The sequence below is a fragment of the Syngnathoides biaculeatus genome, chromosome 1 (assembly GCF_019802595.1).
Source record: "Syngnathoides biaculeatus isolate LvHL_M chromosome 1, ASM1980259v1, whole genome shotgun sequence".
Taxonomy (NCBI): Eukaryota; Metazoa; Chordata; class Actinopteri; order Syngnathiformes; family Syngnathidae; genus Syngnathoides; species Syngnathoides biaculeatus.
Window position 1 is genome coordinate 10593129 of NC_084640.1, and position 24255 is coordinate 10617383.

The 24255-nt window shown below is 43.6% G+C and overlaps 1 protein-coding gene across 14 annotated transcripts in view; it reads left to right on the forward strand.

Annotated features, from left to right (window-relative positions):
* The window catches only part of LOC133498469 (CMP-N-acetylneuraminate-beta-galactosamide-alpha-2,3-sialyltransferase 1-like), a 70357-nt gene that overhangs the window by 31643 nt on the left and 14459 nt on the right, over window positions 1–24255 (forward strand). For 3 of the 14 annotated variants that reach the window (XM_061815392.1, XM_061815400.1, XM_061815427.1), the window contains 3 exons: window positions 6057–6177; window positions 7399–7611; window positions 22857–22961. The gene's annotated coding sequence lies outside the window, so the exon portion shown is untranslated. Of the gene's footprint in view, window positions 1–5679; window positions 6178–7398; window positions 7616–16239; window positions 16258–17076; window positions 17187–22856; window positions 22962–24255 lie in introns of those variants that run through there. The other 11 variants (XM_061815382.1, XM_061815418.1, XM_061815344.1 and 8 more) reach the window with 10 other exon arrangements.

The following is a 24255-nucleotide window of genomic DNA, read 5'->3' on the forward strand; positions in this document are numbered from 1 at the left end:
TCTCTCTCTCTCTCTCTCTCTCTCTCCAAGGTCACTTATTAAAGAAAAATGTTGAGCGAGGAGGCAAGCTCTCCACTCTCAACTTGGCAACGGCGAGAAATCTTTATCGGGATTTTTTTCACTGATGTTTTCCTAAGTGAAGCTTTGTTTGGGTACAGCCTGTGATCGCTGTCCGAATTCCATTCTCCCATTTAATCAAAAGATTGGACGAAATGCAAGACACAGCACAGCATTACGTTGGTGCGTTGAGATAGATTGAGGTTTTTTTTGTTTTGTTTTTTGTTTTGATTTAAGAGTAAAAATTTAAGATACCGGCGCTACGTGGCAGCTTTGAGCTCCAGTCATGCAGGACGGTACACAAGACCTATACGGTAACTTTAGGGAGAATCAAATATTTGGCTGGATTGTCAATCAGAAGCTCAAGAATACGACTCTTGCGTATGAGCCAAAACTTGCCGCAGGTCAGCTGGTCACGCTGCGAGAACTGCAGTAGCCTGTGATTAGAGTAGGAACACATTTCGAACTCTTATGTGATCATGGCGGGGGGATAAAATGAAGAAAGCGCAAACGGCTTTCACATCCAGCAATGATAACGTTTTTCACCTTGGCGTGAAGAGGTTGCAGTCGCCAGTTACGAAACTATTTAATTGCGTCTCGGGGTGCTTTTTTTTTTTTTTTAATCTATGATTAAAAAAAAGAAAACACTGAGTAAGAAAGGTTGAAGCTGTGACACTTAGTCACAGTGGGGAAAATTGAAATTATCCAAGATTTTGCTTCACCTCCTTTTTTTTTACGACCTCATTACTCATTCATGCATGCTACACGGTGCGTTTAAAGGCCTCTTGAGCACCCTTGTAATTTGAGCCCTCGCTGATGTGGTGGCTGCAGACATAAAGCAGAGAAAATCCCAGTGTCTCTTGACAAAATGTGTTCTCGTCGCTTTCCGGGAGAGAATTTGTCATTACCCGGACCCTCTCAAGGTGAGGAAAAGTCCTTCTCGTTTTGTAAAGGACAGACACAAACATGGCAGGCGTGACAAAAGGGCGCCGGCGCGGTGTTAAATGTCAAACGGAAAGCAGGTAAAGACTTTAATTAATATGTCGACCTTTTGTGTCCTCTTCAGACTGACATCCGCGGTTTATTATTGAACCCGAGGATGACAAAAAATTGGAAGTCAAAGCGGCTGAAGGGTGGGGTGGGGGAGTGGGGGCTCTCGAGAATGTCAATGGATCACATCCACCTCGGGATCCAGCGTGAGAAACGCGGGGCTCCCAGCGCAGGGAGCCCCCTCCCCAGCTCCCTCCTGAGCGTTCGCGCCGAGAAGGCTTTGAAGTTCTTGGAAATGTGGCAAAAGCGGCTGTTTAGCACGCCGGCAACTCTCCAGCTTACAAGTGGAGAGGCTGAAAGAGAAAAAGAATGGAAAGAGGAAGAAGAAGAAGGAGGAGAATAAAAGCCTGTGGTGGATAGCGCATGGGAGTTGCATCCTCCAAATCCCCACAGTTGTTTTGATCCTCAGGTGTTTGTGTGTTTGTGTGTGTGTGTGTGTGTGTGTGTGTGTGTGCAGGCACTGCTGCGACACTCGCTCACTTAATAAACTATCGTTTGTCTTTAATCCTGGATGACACCTGTTTGACACGAATGCGGGATTTTAATTCCTTTCCCTGAAAATAATTCTCTTCACTCTTCTGTCTGCGTGGCATGCGTGCACTCACAGCCAACAACGGGGCACTCTAAAGTGGCCATACCAGGGCAAAGCCCCTGTCCACAAGCTGCATTCTCCTCTCTGCTACACAGTTGTCTGTATCCCGTGCGCACACTCGTGGCCGACAACAAGGCACGCTAAAGCAGCCATGTCAGCAAACTATCCACGTGGAAGGTGCAATTCTGGGGTGTAGCCATAGCGAGAAAGTGAACCGTACATCACAATTACACCGGTCAACCGCAGATGCAAATCAAGAAGTTCAAGTCCCTGATTACATGTTCCCTGCGATTGGCTTGCAACCAGTTCTGGGTGAACCCCACCTCCTCCCCGAAGATGGCTGGGATTGGCTCCAGCACTCCTGCGACACTTGTGAGGATAAGCAGCCCAGAGAATGACGAGAAGGACGACTCATGGTGGGGGGCGCCAAGGCAACCTGGAATGTTCAAAAACTATTGGACGTCGTATCCCCGCGATTAAAGTGCTACCTGGCTCTCGGTCTTTGCACATTTTCAAAAATGATCTTCAAACGCGTCACGGGTTGACAACAGAACTTTGAATTGACCTTTCAGGGACGGGATCCTCTCGGGAGAGGTGGAGAAAGCGGCTGTGATTCCGCTGAGAACTACTGCACTCAAATCAAAGTTGAAGACACTCGGTTTCATCCTTCAGACCTCATTAAACCGGCACCCAGCTTGGCTGTTCCAAGTCAGAAATAAATACGAGTTTCAATCCAAAGAATCGAGTCGAGTCTTGGCGCCATCTCCTTGGTGAGTCCCAGCCGTCCTCAGAAAACCAACTGTATTTATCGACGGTGAGGACTTTTGATTACACCCCCGGTCCTGCTCTCAACCCTGTCTAATCAATCTGCATGTCTTACACACACACCCTGGCCCTGCAAGCGTAATATAATTGGACAAAGATTTGAAATAATGGCACCCCGCAGAGAACCAGCTACTTTCCCCCCCGTCGGCTGCAGCCAATTGATCGTGTAGCGAGCACAGCACCGGAGGGGTCTCGGCTCTCGGGCGGAGCCGCCGCCGCGGCACGGGGAGCCGCGGCGCTCAATGGTCCGTGACTCACACGGCGTCATATTGATGGCCCCGAGACGTTAAAACGGTAGCCCTTCAATTGCTTGGACCTCCGTCTTTGATTTATGGCCGCGCGTCTTTACTATTTGGCTGGCAGAGAGCAAAAGTTTTGTGGAGCTCATTGATGTGCTGTTGCGCTGCCATGACAACAACTTGATTCCACCTTGCCGTTAATCCGTAGGAGTCCTATCCTTAATCTCCATTCCCAGTATCGGCACAGTGGATCAGATGGAAAAATGTTGGCCTCACATTTCTGAGGTCCCGGGTTCAATCCCTGTGTGGAGTGTGCATGTTCCTGCGTGGGTTTTCTCCGGGCACCCCGGTTTCCTCCCACATCCCAAACCACAAACCACCCAACATTAATTGGACACTCTAAATTGCCCCTAGGTGTGATTGTGAGTGTGGCTGTTTGTCTCGATGTCCCCTGCGATTGGCCGGCAACCGGTTCAGGGTGTACCCCGCCTCCTGCCCGTTGACAGCTGGGATACGCTCCACCACTCCCCTTGCGAGGATAAGCGGCAAAGAAAATGGCTGGATGGATGGATTTTCCGTCCCTTCCCTTGCGGGCTACTTATCAGATTCTGAGGTAACTACACTTTTCCGGATCCAAAAGTCAAAAGGCAGAGAGGCAGACGGTACCATCCGAACATTATGGACACTGTTATTGTATCCCGAAAGATAAAGTGATGCACTTTTTTTTCCTGAAAATGTGTGCAACATCATTATTTGCTCCCCGGATAACAGCTTTGAACTCCGGCGCACGTCACAATCTCGCGCTCATCGCTGCGCTCAGTGCAGTCCCGTTCTTTGTACTCACTTCTGTCGGTGAAATCACATTTTTTTTTCCATCTGTTACAAAGCCATTGTTGATCGAAAGCACATTTGAGGCCAAAGTTCAGGCCCAGATTTTCAACGTTTGTATAATGTACACATCCAGGGACGCCGACGTGCACCGCAGCCTTCATCCAGCTTGAGTCCAGATGGGTCACACAATGTTCTGGCGCGCGCTCAAACTACCAAATGAGGCGCATGTTGTGAAATATTCATGCAACTGAGGACACTCTGGTTGTCATTATTGACTAAAAGAGCACTCGTAATGTATAATAAAAAAATATAGGCCCTGAGTCAAAAATGTTTCAAAATCCTTGAGAAGGTGGGAATTCCAGAGAGGACTTGCAATGAGCTGAATCCATCTTCCATTCTTTGCTAATTGAGCATCAGCGCGTGAGCGTTTGCATTGGGTGGGTGGGGTGGGGTGGGTGGAGTTCATATCGATCAGCCAACGTCAGCAGAAAGTGCACCAATCTCCTTGTAAGCCTTTTCTTTACTTCATTTAGTAATTACAAGATGACATTAAAATTTCATAAACTCGGGACCAGTGGGGACTGTCAGGGCATGAATCAACCAGTTGATCACAATTTCAAAAGGGTCTTTTTTGGGGGGGGGGGGGTGGGGGGTAACCTTCAGCATCAGTTTCCCATACAAATGTGGCTTTGACTGGCAGTTCGCTAAACTTCCTCAAAGCGCTTTGGGATTCCTCACAAAGATGAGCAGTGCAGAGTTTGGTTGGAGCGATGCGCCGCACACAAAGAATTAGCCTTTCAAAAAAGAGGGGGGGGGGGTGTACGTCAAAAAGTGTTTCTATGCACAAAGGGTACCCGCTTTTGTATCCGATAGCAATAGCCAACTGAAATTGTCATGTCTGACAAATCGTTTCTGATGTAGCGGAATTTAGATTAGTAGCAAAATGTACCATGCGGTGAAACTTACAAAGTCAAAAGTCAAATTATTATCATCATCAATCGTCACAATAACAATAAGAGACTACAGTATTTGTTTTCATGATTTGCTTTAGTGTGGACTGTTTGTTTCAGTAAACTTGCAATGTTTTACCATTTGAGGAATTTTGAATTGAGGTCATGTTTTTTTCGGTTCCAAAACATGCACATCTTGACGTGTTTGCGATTTTAGAAGCATTATTCCATGTTTCATGTACCATGACTTTACTCGGTCCCCAAGGACCTGCATTTTCCTGCGCTGACGCCTCAGTCGTTTTCCACCTTAGTGAGGTTCCTCGTTGAACTTGCAAACATTCCTTGGAAATAAGAAATACTGAAACTTGTGAATTTTGATATTCAGCACCGCTTCAGAGAACAGCTTGTGCAAAAAGTACTGAATAAATGAAAAGTCTGATATTCCAAAGCCCAGATAAGGTCAAATTTAAGTCCTTGAAATTCCGCCCGCAATCCGAAAGTGGTCATAAGTCAAGCCGAGCTTCCCGCGTCATTCTTGCATTAAAGCCTTAAAATGGTCGTTGCACACCTGACAGCGGCCGTCAAATGGCGCGAAACCGTCCAGAGGAGATGCCCGCGCGCCGCCGCCGCGGCAGGCGCCACGCTCAGCTGGCCTGTCAAGCGGCCGTCGCAAGCGGCGCTCGCCCATCTGTTAAGTCTAAGATGGAATGCAAATGTCGCCCGGCGACAGCAACATGCGCGGGTTCTTATCTTTTGTGTAAACAAGCACTTGCTCAGAGGCACGCCGCTGACAAATCAAAGTTGTATTGAAATAAGATACAATCTCTGCGTCTTAAAGTAAATAGCCCCACTCTATTTTGATTTTATGCGACTGCGCTGCTTCTTTGAAAACGTTCTGGGAATTGGGATTGGCCTTTGTTTTGTTTGTTTGCAATGACAACACACTCGGCCTCCTTTGTTAGCTGTTAAATACTATTCCTTTTTTTAAAAAATTATTTCTACTGTGGGATATTTTATATCAAGCATTGGTTGGCAAAAATGGTTTTCCATGATCCAATTACGTCCTCATTAGAATCGCCGATGCGTTCGAGGCCATCTCAATGGAGGCAGGGTGTCAGATGTCTTGTGTTGACAAAAAAAAAAAAAGAAAGAAAGAAAGCAGACATTTTTGAAGATCCCTTGGCAGGTTTTACTTTTGGCAAAGACGGCGTACATAATTTGACCTTGGCTCCCTCCCACGGCACGTCTATCCAAATCAGTTAATGTGTTTCATAACTCCGCCGAGAACGTCGACCTCGGCCATGTGGCGAAAAACATGTCCCTGGTATCTGCCGTCTGGCAGTTTTTCCACCGCATGTCAGTCGATCGATGTCAATGTCAGCCGTCGAATTTTCATGTAAACACGGATAACGACAGTCGAGCCGACTGCAAATTATACTCAGCCGCTCCCGGCAGGCCGTTTGGTAAGTTCCTCCAGTAACCCCCGTAACCTCCAAGCTTTGATTTCAGCAGATGCCAGGAACAACATCAGACATCTCTGTCGAGAAGAGAGCAAGACTGGGAACAGCTAAGCGCAAAAACCTTAAGCTCCCAGGCCTCAGGACCCGTGCTCGAAGGAGATACTCCTGCCGGGGTGAGTGAAAAAATGATTATGTACTCTATAAGCTCATCCATGCTTTTATCTCAAGTTGACTTGACTATTGTAATGGTCTTCTGACTGGACTCCCAAACAAATAACATTAAACAGCTGCAGCTCATTCAGAATGCTGCAGCTCGCGTTCTGACCAAAACAAAGCGCTCAGAGCATATAACTCCAATCCTAAAGTCCTCGCACTGGCTTCCAGTCAGCTTTAGAATAGATTTTAAAGTTTTGTTACTGGTCTATAAATCACTAAATGATTTAGGTCCCGAATACATGAAAGAAATGCTTACGGAATACAAACCCAGGAGAGTTCTGAGATCGACCGACTCAGGTCAAATAGTGGAGCGCAGAGTCCAAAGCAAACATGGTGAAGCAGCATTAAGCTATTACGCTGGACACAAATGGAATAAGTTGCCAACAGAGGTGAGGTCAGCCCCAAGTGTCCTCTTTTTGATAATATTACTTGCACTGTATACAGTTGTAATTGTCTTTTTTTTAATATTTTGTTTGTTTGCTTGTTTGTTTGCCGTTTTAAATGTTTTATCTCTTTGTTTTCAGAATGCCTTATTCATGGAAAGAAGGGTGATTTACCTTGTGTGTGAAATGCGCAATACAAATGAAATTGCTTTGCTTTATAAATAAGAAGTATATGTCGTATAGTATTGCTAGAGTCTATTTATTTATTTATAGTCAATTTAAAAACAAATGAACTTGAATTATTTATAGATGTCCCCAAGCTCAATGACAGGCCAGATGTTTACGAGAGTTCTAACACTTTGAAAACTAAATACAAATGAATGCAATGTGAGTTCCAAGATAAGGACAAAATACATTGAAACATACCAATGTATTTTTATTAACACACAGCTTTTATTAACACACTTAAAGTTGAGCAAATCTCAGATTGGAGTCCTTGCAGAGCTTTGGTTTGATTTATCTTGACTTTGAGGACTTAAGAGTGTTTGTTTTATCCGGGTGTGTCTGTCTTGGAGCGGATGTCATTTACTTAACAGGTACTTGTTTGTGGTTGCATTTAAGGAAATGACTTTTTGTTGCATGAGCATAAAAAGACAGAACACACTCGTAAGCGTGTGTGAGGATGCTGAGGGGCGTGTCAGCCTCACGCTTCTCTGGTTGCCTGAAGGCGACACATGCATCCTCCTCCTCTTCTTCCTCCTCCTCCTCCTCATCCTCCTCCTCCTCCTCCTCCAGAACGCGTGGACGTCGGTGGCCAACAGGAGCAACCTGCTTTGTGCGCAGCGAAAAGGGAAGAAAGGGAAGGAGGGAGCGAGGGAGCCAGTTTGCAGCGTGCTTTTCGGCTCAGTGTTCCTCTCAGCATGCTTTCTGCTCCATTCGCATCTGCGAGCTGCCGCGTTGGAATAACTGGACCACACGCGCTGGAACCCTCCCGGGCTCAAGTGTCAAGTGAGTACGTGTCCACTCTTTTTTTTTTTGTTTGTTTTTTGTTTTTTTCACTCAAACACCTACAAGCTCATTTTATGCCTATAGTCGTGGTGCCTTGCCTTGAGGGGATGTGAGTTCTTTGAGGGGTGGGGGGGGAGGAGAAGAAAAAGGCGCTTGCAACTTTCCACTATTTGGGCTGTACTGTACATTACTTGCATGCATGCTTTGGATTCCCTTGTCGGAAAAGTTGCCTTTACGACCAACATCTGGGCTTTAGATTGCGCGGTTTTAAGGCTTCTGGCTCGTGCATTACGCTGCTTAAAAAAAAAAAAAAATGTAGTCCAACAACTGTTGCATGATTTACAGTACGTTATCTTTCCCCAGAAATAAACATATGCATATCATGGTCATGCTTTATCTGAAATTTTGGCCAGTTTGCAGTGTTTATCCAAAAATACCAAGCACCGTGGTCTACTGTATACATAATTCTGTACGGGAAACTCCCAAAATTTTGAGATATGTGGATGGTTTTTATTGTTCTGTCACTATATTTTTGCATATAGCCTATACAGTATGGTTACTACCCCCCCCCAACAAAAAACATCTTTCATTTTCATCCGGATAAAGAGGGGCATTTTTTTTCTTTTTCTCCATATATAACATATTAAAAATGAAGAAAACAAAAGTATTATTTTTCCCTTTAGTGGAAGAAAAAATATATAAAATAAAACAAAAATATGTTTTGATTGACACCAATTGCCAGCAGTTATTTCCATGAACAACAAAAATAAAACATATATGAAAAAAGTTGGGATTTAATTTTTGATTTGTTTTTTGTTTTTGGGGGGGTTTTGGACAAAATTTTACAGCATGTTTCATCATATATTTGCACGTACTGTTTTCTACAGCTGGGGTGGCACGGTGGATCAGCTAGTAAAGTGTTGGCCTCACAGTTCTGAGGTCCCGGGTTCAATCCCGGACCCGGTTGTGTGGAGTTTGCATGTTCTCCCCGTGCCTGCGAGGGTTTTGTCCGGCCACTCCGGTTTCCTCCCACATCTCAAAAACATGCAACATTAATCGGACACTCTAAATTGCCCCTAGGTGTGATTGTGAGTCCGGCTATTTGTCTCGAAGTGCCCTGCGATTGGCTGGCAAGCAGTTTAAGGTGTACACTGGCTCCTGCCCGTTGACAGCTGGGATAGGCTCTAGCACTAACCGCGGCCCTTGTGAGGATAAGTGGCAAAGAAAATGGATGGATGGATGGATGTACTGTAAAGCTCAAATGTTTATATTTCGATAAATCAGTCATTGTGTAGTGATTTACTTCTGCACTATTCCCACTCAATGATGGTGTGAAAGTGTGTTGTGTGATTGAATTGCGACCAGTCCAGATTGTAGTCAAATTGCTAAAGGAAATAATGTTTAATTTTAAAAATGAACTCACATATTAGTGGTGCAAAAGGTGACTTTCTCTTGTCTGTTAGCCTGCCAAATTCAGGTGGATGAGTGTTGACATTATCCCCTGCCTGCATTGTGCAGCAGATGTCACCTCATTTAACTAATGAAGCTGTCCATAGAATGCTGCGTTATTTCCCAAAAGTAGACACCCCACCACCACCCTCCGCCTCCCCCACACCCCTCACCAGCCCCACCCTCCCCCCCATCCACCTCACTGTTATAAATAATAACCAAGACAGAATACATTAGCGAGTGTGACCTTGGGAGACCGCAATGCTGCATTTCGAGCGCAGAGGGGCACACGTGGCGATTTGGGGTGGCAATTATTAACAAAGGAAGCAATTAAAAGTCAAAGCTGCCAAAGGGAACGGTTTTAAACCTTGTCACTCATCCTTGCTGTTCATTAGCGATCATCTAAATTAGCACACGGGTGAGCAAACGAGATGAGAAAGTGGGATGAAAGTGCACTTTTCCGCTACCGCTATCAAAGTTGGCGAAAGTTTCTCCGGTGATTCAGCGTTTTATTCGCTTCAATGGCGTGTGGGCGGTACTACCTTTCAAATTCTTCTTCCCTCCGGAAGAATCAATTCAACAGAATCCCAGCGGGTCAGCCAAATATCAGACTTTTTTTTTTTTTTTTTTTTTTAAGCTCAGGCTTTCCGAGCAAGGTCAGGGACCGAGAGCGTAAGAGGCGGTGGTGTTTGCACTCCCCCGGGTGGTGGTCTCCGTGTGTCTGGCAGTATCATTTTTCTTGGAGTCTTCACACGGATGTCTTCCCAGTAAACATGCTTATTTTTTTTAATCACGTCATTATTATTAATATTGCCATCAATTTCTTGTAGCCTGCCTCAAATATACCACAAATTTGTTTTCACCTTTTGAGCATCAAAATCAACAGACAACTGAATATCACCCATGAATCTTTATCAGTCAAGCTTCCCTATCGCCACCTGCAGGGATCTGTTTGTCATTACATTACATTACAAGCTCGATAATTACAGACCAGCTGAGTCAGACCCTTCCACTTGTAAAAACGTACTTTGACGTGAATAAGCGTCAATGGCAGTGAGCGATTAGATTTCAGTTGATGACTATGGTGGTTTTTGAGTTAAATATGCATTTTAAGACTCTTGGTCTCGGGTCTACGATGCTGCAGTGTTTTGATGTGGGTCATGATGATGGTACCTGGAGAGTTACGCACTTTTTCAAGTGGTACTTGTTATGAAACTGTTTAAGAACCACTGTCTGGCAGCAGCCTGTTATCTTCAAAAGCACACAAGTGGACAATAACTAGGATTATTTACAATTCTGGCGTAGCGGAGGCCTTCCAAAGAGCCCCAAATGCGTCTGACTGAACAGAATGGTTGTTACAGTCGATGGTTATTGTGCCACCTGTTGCTTTGGCACGCACTTGACCGGCTATGAATTTTTGCTCATTTTGCTCAACAAAAAGTTGGGGAGAGGGGTTCTTTTTTTTTTTTTTTTTTTTTTTTTAATATAAGGACACAATATGGGAAGTAGCAAGCGAGGAGTGACTCATTTCCGTCCCTTAGGTCTAATTAATGGACTCCACTGTGACTGAAGCTGTTTCAGAGCCAGAAAGGTACAGTTATGTTCCCAAGTTGTTGGATGTCGAGGTTTGGGCAGGATCGCTATTAGGCCACCAGGGAACCGTGCCAAACAGCTCTGTTGTGTTTTTCCTCCGCTGTACCGTATTCTCTGCGGCTTTTCAGTTTTGCCCTCTGTTTCCACTTAACTGTTCTGGCTGTTATCCAGACGACACCTCAGCAACATTTATTTTTCTCCGTTCTTCTTTTTTTCACGCAGGAGCACTGTACTCATACACTCGCACACGTGCGGAGAATAAACCAGACCCTACTATTTGGATAACACGCGCTCTTCGCCCGGATTCCTCGTAAATGGTTCCCAGACGATGATTTAAAGGCGCCGCGCTAACAGCCGTCCTGCAGATAGAAGTGCACTTAGGAGCCTCCTGCAATTTGGCTTTGCGCTGAAGTTTAATGCGTGCTGGCAGGTGACTTTCAAAGCTGTAACCGGACCGTGACGGCTGCAATATGGAATCATCCATCACCAGAATCATCTTTTGGATGTTTATTTTTGTGTTTGTAGTTTGCAGTGGTCTACAACACCGCTGGGTCACATTTGGAGGTATTTCTAATATTCTGATGATCGTGCTAAGAAAGAAATTACATTCTTCTCTTCCTTTTGGCTTGTCCCGTTAGGGTTCGCCACAGTGTGTCATCTTTCTGAGGTGTTGGGTTCAATCCCAGACCCACCTGTGTGGAGTTTGCATGCTCTCCCCATGCCTGCGTAGATTTTCTCCGGGCACTCCGGTTTCCTCCCAGATCCCAAAAACATGCAACATTAATTGGACACTCAAAATTGCCCCAAGGTGTGATTGTGAGTGCGAGTGATGTCTGTCTCGATCTGCCCTGCGATTGCCTGGCAACCAGTTCTCCTGCCGGTTGACAGCTGGGATAGGCTCCAGCACTTCCCGCGACCCTTGTGAGGATAAGCAGCAAAGGAAATGGATGTGTAAAGATATATATATATATATATATATATATATATATATATATATATATAACGATATGCATGTCGAGGTGGTTTCTTATGTAACATGAGTACATGGTTGTGTACATGCTAGATGTATGGTCCTCTTTGTTTTTACTGCTTTGCCATCATCTTCTGGCAACTACAAAAAACACACACACAAAGCAAAAGTATGTCTTTATTCTTAGACTTAGAGCATATAATTATATTCTTTGAGCATTAATGACCTTTTGTCATGAAAAACTCATCCTGATTCCCTCCTACAATCTGAAAGGCGTCACTCTTCAAGACCGCTGGACGGACTTCCTACGTGCCGTCCTGTTTGAAGGACAAAACTGACAGTCGGGCCTCGTGGCTCCACTGTCGGACGCCTTCCGCCTGGTCGCCGTGATAATTGGCGGGGAAAGCTGTAAACCACCTTTACCCGTGGCCAGGCGCTCCCAGCAACAACAAAATAAAAAGGTACAAAAAAAAAAGAGGGGGTTGGGCGTGTGGCTTCGGGGGTGGTGGAAGCACATCAAACAGTGCCCCGAGTTTGCCAAACAGGACAAAGTATAAAGGGTCTTTGGAAAAAAAATAAATAAAAAAAAAACGGCGCATTGGGGACCAGTGTGGTGAAACTCCTTCAAAATATGTTATTAGTTCAGTTCTACACTACTACAACATGATAACAAAATTAACATATAGTACATTCATATTTAGGCATTCTTTCTACATCTGTTTCTACATTGTTTGGTGAGTGATATAATGTAAAACTACTGAAGGACAAATTCGATTTTAGCGGGTATCCAAAGAAATGTCAGCAACAATTTTTTTTTAAGTTTTTTTTTTAATTTGTGGATGTGATGAAACAGTTCATGTGTACACAACGTGATGCTCAGCGAATCCATAGCGATAGCCAATCAAATTGCGCGCTGTAACCCTGACAACAGTCTTTTGTGGTATGACACCGCGCAATCAAAAAAGGCTTATTGTGTCTCGCTCCACCAGCAAGTTTACACTAATATCCAAGCGCGCCGTCCCTTTGTTCCCCACTCATGATGTGAATTTGCAACAGACTCTGTGAAAGGCTTCGCAACCGCGCGCGGCGCGTTGCAGCCTCGGGGTCGACTTTGACCGGAGTTGTACGGCTGTGGGAGAAAATGAATGAAAACATACATAAAGGCGACAAAGGAATAACGGTTCACGGCATTACACGGGCTAATCCTAATAAATGGGCCTATTGCTGCTGTAATTACTGACAAAAAATCATTAGTTCCTCTCATGCTTCAACTGCTATCAGTGTTTAATAGCTGCTCATTAACATACTTTGGGAAAACAGCCTGTTTTGATGAAGAAATGGACGCCTTCTTGAATGGGAATGGAGATTAATTGCACTTCTGAGGTCATCTCGGGAATAATGAGCAGAACAAATGTAAATATGCGTAACCAGGAGGACCTGAGACAGGCTCGTTCTGCGTTCCAGACAAATAGTGAGATGAAAATTGAGAATTTGACATTTCACATCAAAAGTTAAATGTCTTTTGATGATTAACCAGCAGTCTTATATAAAGTACCTGAAGGCGATACTCGGATAAAAGTACAAATATCTAAGAATTTGATTATGCTAGCTTTGAAACCATTCGCTATAGACAACAAAATAGTATTGAATACTTGTATCACTCTGGTAAATCTATGGTATATGACCAAAAAAAAGTTTTTCTGAAGAATGTTTGCTCTCGAAGAGTTTCCTCGCTCCGCATGCAAATGGAATCCATAACAGCACACGTATGCCGCTGAGCTTCTTGCGATGATTATGAATAATTGCTGTCTTTGCTAATTCTGTAATCAGCATTGCAAGTACATCAGGCTTTGGCTCCGGCTCGTGCGCGTATCACACGTCCACAGGCGCTTTCTCATTTCCAGCTTTTTTATTGCTTTGAGCGCTAAAACGGAAAAACCTATTAATCACACTGGAGGTTTTTTTTTTTTCATTTTTCTTTTTCTTTTTTTTTCCCACCCATTCTATCTCCGTGTTTTGTGGATATGTTCAAGAGCAGCGGAACAAGGTACAAATGGTGACAGTGAGTTTAATTGGGAAAATAGCCAAGTGCTGCAGTCACGTGTTGGTGATTCAGTAGCGTGTGCGATGGTGTTATAGTAGTGTATATGAGAGAAAACAGTCTGTATGAACGAGAATGACAGTGAGAGGACATTTCGGAGATATTTGTGAGAGCCTTTCAGGCATGAAACTGCCTAGAAACACTGGTTACGTGGGTGAGAGCGTTTCATTGGTGTATGAGAACTCTCATTAACGAAACACTCGCAGAACTGACTAAAATGCTCTCACATTAAAATACTGATATCCTCTCACACACTTACACAACTAATATGCTCTCACACACACAACTGAAATTGAAATTTTGAATAAGTCTCACATTCACTCCTGAAATGCTCTCACATGGCGCTCAAACTCTCACACTCATGACCAAAATGCACTCATACGCACTACAGCAAACACTCCCACACATAATACTGTCATGCTCTCACATAAATAACTGAAACACAGTGAGTGTGAAAGCATTTTAATAGTGTGAGAGGCTAAGAAGTCTGTAAGTCAGTTTCGTTTACATGCATTTCTGTAGCAATTAATAATTTTGTGTGAGAGCATTTGAGTTCAATAGTGTGATTAGATATCTCAATTTGTGTATGTGAATGAAAAAAAATGCAGGAGTGTGTGAGAGGGTGTTTGTGAGTTGGAGAGCCTTACAGTAGCAATGTGATTAAAAATAAATACTCTGAGAGTACTTCAGTGGTGTGTATGAGAGCATTTCAGTCACGTGTATTACAGGATTTCAGTTGTGTGTTTGAGAAAGTGATGAACGTGATCCTGAATTCTGCCCCTGGTAAGGCAGACTCTCACACGTTTGCACACTCATTTCCTTTTATTGGCGGGGCTGAATGCGCTTAGTTTGCCCGAATTTTAAAAAGCTGAAATAATGCTGCCAATTTAAATTTTTACAGAGCTACGACCCCAAGATGCCTCTTTTCTCATCACGATTTTTTTTTTTTTTTTTTTTTTTGGAGTGCACTTTCTTGCATAATTAACCGGATGGCGGTTAGTTATTTTTAGGGTAAAGTGGCGTCGGCCTTGCCGCTGCGACCACGCAGCCCGGAAACCTTGTGAATATGCAAATGAGGTGTTAACATCCTCGCAATTGGGGAAAAAAAAATCCCGCGTCCGCAGACTCGTCGTTAAATATCAGCGCGACTTCTGAGGAGCTGCTCTCAAAGGAAGTCGCGTTATACATAGCATGGACATGATTTGTAGTGTGAAATGATAATGGACCAGAAGATGAAGACCAGAATATTGCTTTATTAATTTAAATTATACAGTGTGCAGCCTTTCGTGAATGTTAAATGTTTGTGTTATTTACCAGCATCTTTTGTTTATCCCAGTTCCCGCAAGCTTCTTGGCTCGGATAACAAAAAAAAAAAGCTAAATGAATAGGACTTTTCATTTCTAAACATTAATAGGGAGAGTCTCTGATGGTGTGGTGGTACATACGCCTGACTTTGGTGCAGGCAGCGTGGGATCGATTCCCGCTCAGTGATGGCGTCGATATCTGCCCTGCGACTGACTGGCGACCAGTTCAGGGTGTAGTCCGCCTTTCGCCCGAAGCTAGCTGGGATAGCCTCCGGCTCTCCCGTGACCCTTGTGAGGATAAGTAGCTTGGATAATGGATGGATGGGTGGATGGGCGTTTATAGGATTCTTGCTCTGACTTTGATTAACCAGTGGAAAGGGGAAAATGGCTCGACTGACAACAAATGTGACCCCTGACCTCACTTTCAACTCGCTTCGATCTCCTCCGAAAAATCCATACGCTTCCTGTTAGACCTCATAAATTCACTATAGCTGTAACAAGATGAGAAATATTTCATGACAAGGTGTTTAGATCTGACCTTGAATCTTCTAAAAAAAAATGGAAAAAAACCCTCTTGCGTCTCCTTGTTTAAAAATCAATTGATTTATTTACTTAGCATAATGAAATTGTCCACGGAAGGAGCCAAGTTGAAGCGTTTCCGACCTTCTACCTCATCGAGCGCGGCGCTCAATCGATAAACTTCAATCTTGTACATCTTTAAATACTGAAGATTTTCAAAATGGGATTAAAAGTTACACCGTGTCCTACCTTTGACTTCATTTATATTACGCCTCTTAGATCTTCACGTGTGCGGGAAGAAGGTGGAATACTCCATTGCATGAGAGGGAGGACATGGGAGGGGGACAAATCATAACAATCATGATAAATTAAACATTTTTTTAACCATCTAAATTATGTTTTAAAAAAGATCATCAGTTTTTATTAAACTTATGGGTGCCCCTGGATATCTTGGGTACAATTGTCTATGTTTGCGTCCGACTTTGCTGAGTGAAAGTCTCACAGTGGCGTGGTACTGTTAATAAATTGTAAGCTGTTGGCTCGGTCTCGTGATGTCAACATGTGAACAGAATGATGAATGGGACTGTTCAAATCGCAATTCTAACTGAAGCAGGAAATATATTGCTCTATTCATGGTGCAAGGCGGGCCGTGAAACTCTTTCTTACTCCGCAGCAAGTTGCGGAAAAAAGCAGTGAGAAGCCGAGTGAAGGTAAAATTATTTTTCCGTGTAGATTTTAGTACGTATTTTAGAGCATTTTACTGTAGCTTGGTCCGGGAATTATAGTCAGTTTTTGTAAACTCTGGAGTCTAAAATCGCAGAATGCTTGTCATGCCATGACAGTACTGGTATCGGTGCTGATGCAATATGTCTGTATTCATACTTGTGCTTGTAAAAATGATATGATACGTTGAGACTGATATTGTGTCACCCGAAAAGTGGGTTGATCATAATGCTGACAATTTAATTGGCCATTGGATATTGACATTCTAACACCACCGCATTAGAAGCAATGGATATCCATCCATCCATTTTCTTCGCCGCTTATCCTCACGAGGGTCACGGGGAGTGCTGGAGCCTATCCCAGCTGTCAACAGGCAGGAGGCGGGGCACACCCTGAACTAGTTGCCAGCCAATCGCAGGGCACATTGGGACAGCCGCACTCACAATCACACCTAGGGGCAATTTAGAGTGTCCAATTAATGTTGCATGTTTTTGGAATGTGGGAGGAAACCGGAGTGCCCGGAGGAAACCCACGCAGGCATGGGGAGTCACCGTGCCGCCCAGCAATGGATATTTAACACAAAATATTTGAACGCGATACACATTTTCATCATCAATACAAGATGTAATGGCATAATACAGTATCAGTACTTGGTATTTGGCGTGGTTGAAGTGGAAGTGGTTGCTACATCTGATGCTTACTAGTTGAATTCAAAGTGGTTTATTCCACTTCATTGGGGTTTGACATTCAGGTGTGAGGACGCAAAGCAGGTGGGGGCGGGGGCCTTTTGATGGTCCGTCACGTCGGAGCCTCCCGCGGACGCCTCGCGGCGGCCAGGACTCGCTTCCTCTCATTTGGCGCGAGCGACGACGGGGGCCTTCAAGAGCGTGTCGCTTCCATTTGGGCTGATCAAAAGGTTCGTTTTGCCGGCGAGGCCTGCGCCGCGCGTGTCGCTATCAAAGAAGGAGTGGCGAGCGTGTGCAGTGAAACAGACAGAGCCTCACCTTCGCTTAATCAAAGGAGCTGCCAAGAGGGATGAGGAAAAGTTTTGCCACTCTTGAGCCCGGTGCAGATTGCAGACGGTCCCACCTGGATCTTTGTCGCACAAACACACACGCACACTACACACACACAATCTCCCCGTCAGATTAGACTCAGCACTTTGACACAGGCTCATAATCAGCTTAAAGGATAATACCGCCATTATTGAGTTTTGCTTTCTCTCCACCGGCCACTCATCTCCTGTGGGCAAACGTTGAACGTGACTCTCGGCAAATTCAAATCATCACCTTTTATTACTGGCTCGAGGGGTGAGATTTAATACAACGCCACCTGTTTTGATGGAGGCTGTGTTGCCGTTATTATGTGGACACTCATATGTCCGCCGTGCGAAAGGCGCGAGATCATGAAGCATAGGTAGACGAAATATGATTCGCAATCGGCACCGTTAGAAACATTTTTCTTTAGAAATGCAGTTGGTTACATTCATTCATTCATTCATTCATTCATTCATTCATTCATCTTCCATTCTGCTTGTCCTCGTGGTCGCAGGAGTACTGGAGTCTATCCCAGCATCCTGTTGAAAATATGGTTACATTCTCAAAGTAATCATATATACAGTATCTCCAAAATCATAAAAAATAAAAAAAAGGTTGTTTGTTGCAGAGGATAAAGAATATATACAAATTACTATTGTTGTATTCTCTGTCTACACTTCCTTCACTATGTAACAATATATAACATATATGACTTTAGGATTTCTAAAATGTTGCAATATTTACTGAATACCCCATTTTAATTCATTCATGTTTGTGTATATGTGAATGGAGAGTTGAATATGGGCACACACATATTTGCAAGCGTACGTGAATGGACAGATTTTACATTTATTATGTTTGTGTGTATATGATTGGACAGAGATATTTACTTTATGTATCTGTGAAGGAGGCGGCACAGTGGATCAGCTGGTAAAGTGTTGGCCTCACAGTTCTGAGGTCCAGGGTTCAATCCCAGACCCGCCTGTGTGGCGTTTGCATGTTCTCCCCGTGCCTCCGTAAGTTTCCTCCGGGCACTCCGGTTTCCTCCCACATCCCAAAAAAAAAAAAACATGCAACATTAATTGGACACTCTAAATTGCCCCTAAGTGTGATTGTGAGTGCGACTGTCTGTCTCCACGTGGCCTGCAATTGGCTGGCAACCAGTTCATTGTGTACTGCCCCATGACAGCTGGGATTGGCTCCAACACTCCCCGTGACCCTCGTGAGGATAAGCGGTGAAGAAAATGGATGGATGGATATATGTGAAGGGAAACCTATATAGATTGCAAAGACATTGTATATTTTGTGGGAGAACGGACAGACTTTTACATTGTGAATGTTTTCAGGTGTGTGTGTGTGTCCACGAAAGGAAGTGAATCAGGAATCTAATCATATTCTTAATTGCACGTTCCCTCTAATCAAGTGAATCAGTTAATGGAATCTACAAGATAATGTGGGCACTCTGAGATTGTCCTTTTATTTAATTAACATTGATTATTCGAGTGCATCTAAATCTACAAATGAAACGCTGTCACGCATCGGACCAGATTTACCTTTAAAGGGGATAGCTTGGGCACGCATGTCGGGTTGATAATATTCGATGGGAAAAGTCTTCGCTACGGCGTCTCCATAAGGTGGCCCGGCCCGGTCTAACGGGAGTTCTAAGTGCGAAAAAACCTGCAGTGTTCAGATAACGCTGCGGCCGTGTAGATTAAAGAAGGTGGGGCTAACGCTTCTTCCTGAAGACATCCAGGTGATTTATTACTTCCCGTCTTAATCCCGGCCTCACACATGCTGTAACTGAGTTGGTTTTAGGTGGTGGTGGTGGTGGTGGTGGTGGTGGGGGGTCACTTGACTTTCATCACATGCTTTGGAAGTTCCAAAAGTGTCTTTGTGGTTCTTGATTTTGGAAGTACGGCTATGGCTTTCTATTTTTGGCTCCTATGAATCATCCGGCACGGTAATTAATTGAGTTGATGGGTTTTGGCTGGATATTGGAATAATTGGTGGCCTTGATGGGATTTGTTGCAAACTTGGGAACAACCAGAAATTTAACTGGTTAATTAAAAATAATGACTTCTGAGGAAAATAATGACATTAGCCCACTTATGGTAATCACTTCGCTGCTTCTCTCCATTTTGAACAAACAAGCCACGCTCCGGTTCTCCGGAGAGTAGCAGCTCATTTGATGGCGGGATTTTGTTCCTTCCAAAAAGCAGAGGTTGGGGTGGAACGGGATCAAACGCAAACCCGACCTGATTGACACGGCGGGAGAGAAATAGTTGCAAAGGGAAGAGAAGTCAACCATTTGCCGTTACGTGGCGTGAACCGCAAATCCGGCCTAATTAAAGCTTGTCGGCTGTCGAACAAAAGATGCAGTTGTCGGACCAGACGTGCTTGGCGACTGGTTCCTTTCGACGCGTCCTGCCAAATTGTCGGCCAAAAAATCCTCCCAGTCTATTCCCACATTGTAAACTGGTCGCCTGCCACGAGTGGAAATTCTTTTTGACGACACGCCGCCTTGTGCTTTAATCTCGCTCACATGTCAGCGTTGCGTGTAATAAAAGTTATTTCTGCCCGTGTAATGTAATTAACGCTGTGAACAAAATAAACAGGCTCACGATGAGAAAAATGCAAATAAATGCGATTATTTCAGCGTTGTTCCCCCACTGCTAATGATTAATGGGAGCGTCTGGCTTTGAGATGGAGAACTTCATTGACAAAGCACATTAATAACCAGGCTGCTTTACATTCTCGTCGCTGCTTTATCCTATCAGTGAAAGTGCAAGAAGACTCGTAAAAAATGGTGCGAAAACGTGACAGATGTGTTTTGAAAGAAAATGACATGCAAATTAATTTGACAATTCTATTTTGTTAAAAACTAAAACAGATGTCCTGCTTCAGATGAAGGACAGGCTGGACAATGCACATCAATGCACTCGGTCGCACTAGATTCTGCTCACCTTGGTATCAATTCCTGGAAAAACAACACCAGCAGCAGCAACAAATTGGCTGCTTGCACAAGCGTTGGACAGTTTCTATTTGAGGGCAATCCAACTTTCAGGGGAGAGCAAAGCCGTTGCGACTGACTATTGATCAGTCAATAAATCACCACAAATGGAGGAGCAACTGGTTGTCTCCAAGTATGGACGACCATTAAAAATACATGACCATCGTCAATCAATGTGAATAACCAGACAGATATGTACTTTTAATTTGCATGTGTTGATGGATAGACAAATGGTGACATTGTGGATATGTGAATGACAGAATTGTTTACATTAAGGTCGAATTCACCAAAATTGCATTAGACTAACAGTCTATCTTGCACCGCTGTTTAGACATAGTCTGACCTTGTTATGCATGGTGGAGGGGAGGATAGCTGACTTTTAACTTTGTTCATGTGTGTACGAGCATGCTTGTGTCATGGGCTGTCACAGCTCTGCTGCATTTAGGTCCGCCGCCCCCCGTGCCGGTGGTTCATGACAGAACGAACTGGCCATTCATGAACCACCGGCACGGGGGGCGGCGGACCCAAATGCAGGACTCCCAGGCAAAGGCATAATTTTCAGAGTGGTTTTATCCCATCTGTCAGAGGTGGCACTGCCCGGGTCAGTGGCCTGGCCACACCCCTCAGAGGAAGCGCCGCTCACAGCAGTGGCCAAACCATGCCCATGACATGCTTGTACTCTTAGTAATATACAATATATAATGCTTATGATAATTTAAAATGCTTAGCCACACCCCTGTTGCACCCATTCAACCTGTATCAACAGACGTTATCTCTGCTTCAAGTCAAGAGCAAAGTGCTGTGTGAGTGTTCCAAAATGGGAAAGTAGAGCTGGGGGAACAATTCACGTTGTGACGGCTCATCTCGAGCTGAACTGCTCGGCGCCTCCATTCAGGGACACCAGTCGAGAAGGTGGTAACTCTCCGGGGGAAATCGGCAGCGCTCCGGGCTGCTGCACGGATGAGTGTGTGAATAACACCAGAGAGTGTGGCGGAAACTTTGCTGCTGCAGTGCATTTCACAAAAAAAGAAGAAACTAGGAATAAGTTAAAGACCCAGAAAAGTGTGTTCAGCAAATTGTTTCTAAATGCTGGATACATGTTTGAAAATCTACAAAGCTAAGATGGGTCCCAGTGACACACTTGGGCCACGTCATGAGTCACCGTTTCCCCAGTATATAAGAACATAAGCGCCTTTTTCGCATCAGCAATTATCCAACGCAACTGCGATGTGCAGTTTCTATTGCTAGCTAGCTGTACCTACACCCCGAAAATGCAATTTCCCTTCATTTAGTCCGCTGTCCTGGCCGCTTAAGAGCGCCTCATTGTCACCCATGAGTGAGCGCATGTGATGGAGTGTAACACAAAAACGCAAGGAAGGGGAAAACTTTTTCTGACTTGACAGCCAGCATGTGGAGAGGGGCTTCACGCTGGCGTGGCTGCTTGAGAGCGCCTCGTTGTCACCGCATGGATGAGCACTATCACGACCCGATGGGATGTACACCAGCAACCAAACCCTCTAAGCGTGACATACTTATTGCATAAGTTTTTCCAGTCATGTTTTTTGATTGACATTTGAAATGGGCCCATTCAGAGAACACTTTCATTTTTTAAGCCTCGTTTTTATATACAGTATACACAGTATATAAATACTAATAAAATAACTGAACGAAGGAAAATTCCAAACAATTAATTTACGTATGGCTCCCTAAGCTATGTACCCCCCTACCCCGACAAAACAGTAATAAAACCGAGACCAAAAGGCTTTATTTCAGCCATAATGTCGTTATTGTGTATTTTAAGTTTTTCTATATTCTGCAAATAGCAATAAATGTGTTATTGATTCCTCCCCCCCAAAAAACCTTTATAATTTCTAGTAAATGCAGCAAATCCCTAATTTAGTCAAAACAAAGCTCCTCAACTGACTTAGACATAGTTGCTTGGTTTTCATCATTGTGTGTACAGAGGTGACATCAATATTTTCACGTCTCAATGCTCTGGAAGATGCAAACTTCTACTGACAAAAATGGAATGCATTTTCAAACGATATTATTTATAATAAGTGGATTTGTCTTTTGTCAGAGTAACATGGTATAAGATCCAGAAACAAGCATTTTTTTAAATAATTTTATTTTATGGCCTACAAAACAATTCAGCAAAGAGGTGCAAGGATTGTTTTTTTTTTTTGTTTTTTTTTTTTTTTTCAGAAATAAATTATATATTGTGTACGATTCTGCACAAACAGGGTGTAACAAGATGTTCCAAATCAATACCAGTACCCCAAAAATACAATTCATTGTCGGGCTTGAATGGTCTCACCTTCCAAAATGTGAGGAGCACGATAAGACGCACTCGAGCGCTGACTTTTGTGCGCTATCTCAAAATCCGTTGCCACACGAGGTTTCCATGCGGGAATAAAGCATCAGCTAAACCTATCAATGTCTTAAAAAGGTTGAACTTTGAATTCCTCACAGCCAAGCTTTATTTTTACCCTTAAAAAAAAAAAGAGTGCTTATCTTGTGTTTGTTTTTAATCCGACAGCAGATCTACCTTCACACTGGCGAGCTTTCAACGCTGAACTTCTTCACTTACTTTAATCATGTGAACAGACTTCAATGCACTCCGAAAGCCTCCTCGCGCACTCGGGTAGGAAACGGGTGTCTTTTTTTTTTTTCTTCTTTATATGAAGATAAAACGTTGCCTGAAAGCCGGTGTGTGAGAATAAAACTCTCCTAAGTAAAGCGCCAAACGTAAAGCCTCTGCGGATTTGCAGATATGATGCCATCAAATGAAAAAAGTCTTTTTAGCTCAAATTCTCACAGTAACAGTATTTAGTTTCGGACTGGGAAATATCCTTCTGGATGTATTTTCTTTTGCTCAGAAGCAGATGTCCCGCACCCAGACGCCTTTTTACACTTTTTACTCATTTGAATCGCGATCTTTACTGTCAAGCTCAACATAAATCAAAGAGGAATTACATGATGTGTATTCAATACAACCACTTTACCTTGGGAAAGTCCGCTTAGCTTCATCCTACCGAATACTGCAAAACGCCATAGATGGGCTAATGCATATCATCAATAGTCGCTGTTATAATCCTTTTAAGCAAAGGCGATTGGAATACAAACTGTGCAACAGCACAAGTAGACAGAGAGTGTAACAATACTCACAGCCATTAATTATAGATTCCCTGCAAAGAGTAAGCAATGCTATTAGTTTATGCTATTGCTATTGCTATGATTAGTTTATGCTATTGCTATTGCTATTATTAGTTTATGCTATTAATGCTAATTAGTTTATGGAGTGACTTACAAACTTCTTTTGTAAGTAGTATAAAAGTATAAAGTTCTTCTTGACTGCATTAACCTGCCCTTCATTGACCAAGCTACAAATCCTGTTTCATACTCCACATTCTATTTAATTATGACAATATTGTGTTTTATAAAGTCATTATAATGGTAGTGTCCTTAAAAAAAGAAAATCTTATTTTGACATGTAACTTTTGTGGTTTTGTGTCATTTTTAATTATTCAGCATCGGTTTGTCATTTCTCATCTCCCAGGCAACGCGCTCCTTGCATTCCTCCGCATCTTTACAATCGTGCTGCTGCATTTCTGCATTTGATTTATTTATCCAGTCTTTGTTCCTTTGTTTTGTTCTGGTCTCCCTTGTTTCCACTGATTGCCACTGAGTCTTGTCAGGCCTCCAGCTCCGACCTGCCAAAAATCGCGACGTCGACATCCCGCAAAACAAAAGCTTTTTCCTTTTCGGGCCGACTCGTCTAATCGTTCGCCGCATCCAGACGAGACAGCCAACGTCACAACCAGTAAACAGACGCAGACGAGAATGACCTGCAAATCTTAAAAAAAAGAAATATTCCACTTACAGTAAGTGAAAATAGGACAAAACATCAAGTTGGCCTCATCCCGACTTTATTATTG